General features: G+C 42.6%; 1 non-coding gene across 1 annotated transcript; it reads left to right on the top strand.

Annotated features, from left to right (window-relative positions):
- Positions 1 to 6090: 6090 nt before the first annotated feature.
- On the top strand, positions 6091 to 6231 carry LOC135274324 (U4 spliceosomal RNA). Its single transcript, XR_010342175.1, has one exon. It is a non-coding gene; the product is annotated as a U4 spliceosomal RNA (small nuclear RNA).
- The last annotated feature ends 6 nt before the right edge of the window (positions 6232 to 6237 follow it).

Here is a 6237-nt window from a genome sequence, read left to right as displayed (position 1 = left end):
GCCATCATACCTGGGAAGCAGCAAAGTCTTAATCAAGAAGCAGCCCACCATGGGGAATAAAGCCCCCTTTATGACCGTACAGGATAGGGGAGCCCACCAGCAAAGACAAACAGAGACAACTCTCTGTTCCTTAAGCTGTGAATTTTGGCAGTGGAACTAGCCAAATCCAAACACTCATGAATACCCAACTGCCTTTCACTGCAAGAAGAATGCAATATGCATTGTGATTCTCTAGTGGATAGAAACTAATGTCTATCCACAACAACAGGATGTCATGGTCACTGCTGAGTAGAAATCTTTTGACAAGTACAGATAGACCTTGGCTGTAGCACTGTCACATTGCATTATAGTTATTTGTTTACTTTTCTGTCTTTCCCAGGAGCCTGGGATTTCTTTAAGGGCAGAAGCTCTTTGTCTTCTTTGAACCCCTATAGCTTAGTACACTCACCCCTGTCTGTCTGAATGTGCTCATTGCATGCTCTTTCTCTATGTGGGCAGTCTGCCTTCGCATCCCACTCTTTAGTACTCGCTGTTGAGCAGCTACCATGTGTCAGCCACTGAATGAAGGCACTTCACATGCACTGCCTTTTAAAAATTCTCACAGTAGTTCTCTGGGGTAGGTACTTCTATTTTCCCCATTGTAATAGTGAGGGAACTAAGGGACAACAGATAGGTCAAGTAACTTACCCAAGGTCATGCGGATAATAGGTGACAGAGCCAAGACTCAAACCCCAAGTGGTCTCACTCCAGTGCCCGCTGCTCACAACAGCTATACTACATTGTTTCTCTCCAGTGTGTTGGGAAGAAAATAAATCCTATGTAAAACAAGTACTTACATTTTGCCTTCTAGAAGAGTGGCATAATTTATCTCCTGGGTTGTTTTTGTGATTGCTGTTGTTTGTTAGAAAAAATGTTTTGATGTTCCTATTTCAGTAATCCCACTCCCACTCCACCCAGGGCAGGGGAAGAAGAGAGTGAAACAAAGAAGGCTAAATTAGTTTGTGTGAGAAAGAAATAGGAATTTGTGGGGTTTTAGCTGGCTACTCAGAGAGACAGCCTAAGGATCTGAAAAAAAAGATTGAGACATGAGAGGGTGGAGAACTCTGGCCAACCATGGGCCAGCTAAATCCTACACAAGTTCAAGGGCAACATGAAATTTCCTTTGGTGAGGAAGACTTGAGGAATTCAAAAACAACCCTGGCCTATCAGCAATGGTTTGCAACCCACAATAAGCATACGTAAGAGGGATTTTTCAGGGAGGAAGAAAGAAAAATCATACCCAAAGTGAAACAGAATCATCCTGGGAGTCAGGGGGAGGGCAGCAGAGGCAGGGGCTGAAAGCGACAGTTTGGAACAGGCAGTGGCAGTGAATCAAGCGGCGTCTCTCAGCCCACAACTAAAACAAAGTCACCCATAAACCTACAGGAAATATTGTAAGTAACTTTCCACCATGGGCTGGGGGACTTGAACAAAACTGTCTCCCAGGCCAGGCACGGTGGCTCATGCCTGTAACCCAGAACTTTGGGAGGCTGAGGCCAGTGGATCTCCTGAGGTCAGGAGTATGAGACCAGCCTGGCTAACCAACATGATGAAACTCCATCTCTACTAAAAATACAAAAATTAGCTGGGAGTGGTGATGTGTGCCTGTAATTCCAGCTACTGGGTAGGCAGAGACAGGAGAATTGCTTGAACCCAGGAGGCGGAGGTTGCAATGAGCCAAGATCACGCTGCTGCACACCAGCCTGGGTGACAGAGTGAGACTCCACCTCAAAAAAAAAAAAAAAAACAACCAACAACAACAAAAACAAACAAACAAACAAAAAAAGACTGTCTCCCAAAATCTGAGGACACGGAAATATCTGCTTATAGTAACACTCTTTTTTTCCCTTCTATAATTGAACCCCATTGCGGTTTGCTCAGTTGCATCAGATAACAATTATCATTTTAGTGTCAGTGTAGATTAGGGCTTCGTTCACTTCAGCCCTGTTAACATTTTGGGGTGAATAATTCTTTACTGCAGGGATAAAGGCTGGGCATTGCAGGATGTTTACCAGCAACAGCATCTCTGGCCTCTACACACTAGATGCCAATAGCTTTAACACTCCAGTCCTAAACTGGGAAAATCAAGGTCTCCGGATGTTGCTGAGTATCTCCTGAAAGATAAAAATCTCTTCTCTCTGCCAATGAGAACTGTTATATAGATGTAGATCTTCATTTAGTGCACACTCATATCCTGTGTTCTTGCATCAAAACATGCCTTTTTTAACCTTCAAGAAAAGAAACAGCACAACATCACAAGTTTGCGTAAAAATGGCTCCCACCAGTCTGGCCAACATGGTGAAATCCTGTCACTACTAAAAGTCCAAAAATTAGCTGGGCGTGGTGGCTGGTGCCTGTAATCCCAGCTACTCAGGAGGCTGAGGCAGGAGAATTGCTTGAACCTGGGAAGCGGAGGTTGCAGTGAGCTGAGATCGCACCACTGCACTCCAAGCCCAGGTGATAAGAGCGAGACTCCATCTCAGAAAAAAAAAAAAAAAAAAAAAAAAAAAGGCTCCCAAACATTTCGAGTGTTTCTGTTATCATGCTAGGTTGTCCAACCTCTGAATTTCTCAAAAGTTTTTCAAAAATGTTTACATTTTATTTGTGTTGTAAGAATGTTACAGTTTTCTATTGCTTGTATCTACAGACATTGTAGTAGTATCACCATTAACAGAACACTGCAGTTTTGACCTTATATAAAAATAAGAATTGAGAGTTGGTTATACAAGCTTTCCCTATAAGCAATAGCCTATTAGAAGTTTCATTATAAGCAAAGGGTATGTGTTAGGGATGTGTACCCAGTTTGATGCATAGCAGGGCTGAAAGGTAGTATGTGTACTACCACAGTCAGATCAGGAAGGCGGCACAATGAGCCACAGTCATTCTCCACTGGTGTCTTTCAGAGATATTCAAAATGGATGATATTCACACAAGCAGGCACACAGTCATAGGAAAACTCAGATTCAAACTTCGGTGAAACCTGGTGTTTTCCAGTGAAGAAAGCAAGGCAATAACTTACAATCATGACAACTATTATTATCTCCACCAGCCATGGTCTGTTAGTACCATTGCACAGATCTAATTGACGTGTGTGATTCCCCAGATAGCTTATTGCAATTTGACCTATTCTTCCTGCTCCAAAAATCCACTTCAGGCTAGGGGCAGTGACTCATGCCTCTTATCCCAGCACTTTGGGAGGTCAAGGCAGGTGGATTACCTGAGGTCAGGAGTTCGAGACCAACCTGGCCAACGTGGCGAAACGCTGTTTCTACTAAAAACACAAAAATTAGCCTGGCATGGTGGTGCCTGCCTGTAATCCTAGCTACTAGTGGGGCTGAGGCAGGAGGATCGCTTGAACCTGAAAGGCAGAGGTTGCAGTGAGCTAAAATCATGCCACTGCACTCCAGTGAAAATCTGTCTCAAAAAAAAAAATAAATAAAAATAAAAGCACTTCAATACAAGAAAATGAGAGACTCTGATTTATGATTTTAAATTATCACTATCAAATATAATTCTTTTGTTAATGATGAATTCTTGTGTGAAACATCTCACAACTGATTGCCATACAGTGAAATAGAACCTGTTTACTGGGAAGGGTATAGGATTGGGATTCAGAGAGACTATATTCATTCTGGATTGTAACTCACTGCCTGTTGCTTAAGAAAGCAAGTCTATTTCCTCATCTGTGGAGTGCATAAAATAACCCCTTTGTCTCAGGCTTACTGAGAGAATTAAATGAGATTTGAAACAGTATGCTGTAAATTGCCAGACAAGTGTCAATCATTGTCATTGTCTCCCACAACTGCCAGTTCCTTGCATGGGCCACCATGTCTGTAGCATAGCCCTATCAAGTGTCTGGATTTTTCCTGCTATAAGCCCACAAAGGAGCCTCCTCAGTGATGCAATGTGTATGTTATTTTCTTGAGGTTAAAAAATAATTTCTCTAAATTGAGGTGAGTTGATACACTTTTCCAACCCAAATATCAGGTCTACTTCAGCAGCTGGTAAAGGAAGGAAATTATCCTTGCTCCTATTTCTCTCTGCTCCTGCAGAGTAAAACAGTGGCTAAAAATCAAGATTCTCTGAGACTATTTCCTTTTTAGCATTATCCTGGTGTCCTGGGATCTGACATTGACCATTAGAAATTTCTTAAGCAGCAGCAGACTGGGAAAAGCAACTGCCAGTAGCTAAGGAATACATTAAAACTCTTAGAAGAAAAGAAAAAGTCACAAAGATAGATGAATATACTGAGTTGACTCATACTCTTCAATAAAGAGTAGTCATCTTGATGGTGACATTCATCCTGACTATGCTAAACAGGTGACCTATTCTATCAGTGATGGCGTCCAGAGCCATTAAAACATAATGTATATCATTATGTCATATATGAGGGGAAAGTTGACTTAAGTTTCCAAGATCCCAAGGGTTTTATTTAATAGGAAAATTTGATTCAATAGTAGTCATTAAAAAAATGGAAGGAAAACAAGGGGAGGGAGTGATAAGAGTGGGAAGCATTAGACAGGAAGCTTGTAGAAAATGCCCTGAAGGCTTGAAGTTGGCACTACTATAAGTCAGGGCCAGATTAGCTAGGGGACTGGAACAGACAGCCATAGAGGAAGAGGCTGGGAGCTACCAACACAACCATTCTAATAATGTTCTTCTCTTATCAAGCAAACTCAACTTCCTTTCTTTATCGTCTACTGTGTTTTTTTGGTTTTTTTTTTGAGACAGAGTTTTGCTTTTCTTGCCCAGAGTGGAGTGTAATGGCTAGGTCTCGGCTCACTGCAACCTCCACCTCCTGGGTTCAAGCAATTCTCCTGCCTCAGCCTCCTGAGTAGGTGGGATTACAGGCATATGCCACCACATCTGGCTAATTTTGTATTTTTAGTAGAAATGGGGTTTCTCCATGTTGGTCAGGCTGATCTCAAACTCCCGACCTCAGGTGATCCACCCACCTCGGCCTCCCAAAGTGCTGAGATTACAGGGGTGAGCCACCGCACCTGGCCTCTATTGTCTACTTTCTAAGTGCTCACTAGTGGTTCCATTACCCTTGTAGAAATGAGAGGCTCGACTATTCCTGTTTGGGTGGAAATGATGAGAAAAATATGTCAGGATATTTCTCACTCTCCTCTCTCCACCCCCATGAACATCTCCCACCCCCAGGGCCCCAGTTCTGCTTTTCTTCACTTAAAAAAACTTCAGACCAGGTTGGGTACAGTGGCTAACGCCTGTAATCCCAATACTTCGAGAGGTTCAGGTGGGCAGAACTCTTGGGCCCAGGAGTTGGAGACCAGTGTGGGCAACATGGCAAAACCCTGTCTCTACAAAAAAAGATAAAAAATTAACTGGGCATGGTGGTGTGCATCTGCAGTCTCAGATACTCAGGAGGCCGAGGTGGGAGGACCAACTGATCTCTTGAGGTCAAGGCTGCAGTGAGCCATGATCACACCACTGCACTAGTTTGGGTGATGAAGTGAAACCCTGTCTCAAAAATTAAAAAAAAAACAACAGAAAACCAAAACCTTCAAATCATCCCTCTTCTGTGAAGCCCTCCTTGACCTCTCCAGCACATACTAATTTTTCTTTTCCTTAATACCTACAACTTGTACGTAACACAGTAAGTGGACACAGTAGACATATTTCTGTCTCATGTGTGCTGACCTTTTCTTTCCAAATAGAACATAAACACCTTGAGGATGGGAGCCACATTTTACACTTGTTGAAATCACCTGCCAAATGCTGTGATTTGGTGATTAGCCCGGCGGGGACCAACTTAGGCCCTAGAGTATCTCTATAGTCTGGGAGAATGTAAACAGCTTTGGAGGTACTAAAAATGCAAAAATGCAAAGCAGAGTATGAGTTTCTCAATGTGATAGCATCAAATCAGCCTTGCTATTGGACCTACACAAATCTTTTCTCTGATTCTAGTAGCCAGCCTTATTCCTGAACATCAAGTCCCTAGGTCTCTTTTCAGTGACCTTGTTGATATTCCATTTCCTCTAGATTGTGCTCTTTCTCTTGCTAATCCTTTAAAAAAAAAAAACCCAAATCAGCTTTGTGCAGTGGCAATATCACAGCCAATGAGGTTTACCCGAGGCGCAATTATTGCTAATTGAAAACTTGCCCCAATACCCCACCATGACAGCTTGAAATATAGTTGGCATTGGCAATTTTGGGCAGTCTCTACAGGGACTGAAT

This window comes from Aotus nancymaae, unplaced genomic scaffold (genome assembly GCF_030222135.1).
Source record: "Aotus nancymaae isolate 86718 unplaced genomic scaffold, 86718_ANA_hifiasm-v0.15.2.pri h1tg000011l, whole genome shotgun sequence".
Lineage (NCBI taxonomy): Eukaryota > Metazoa > Chordata > Mammalia > Primates > Aotidae > Aotus > Aotus nancymaae.
The sequence above is the reverse complement of the archived record's forward strand: the minus strand, read 5'-3'. Positions and strand labels throughout refer to the sequence as shown.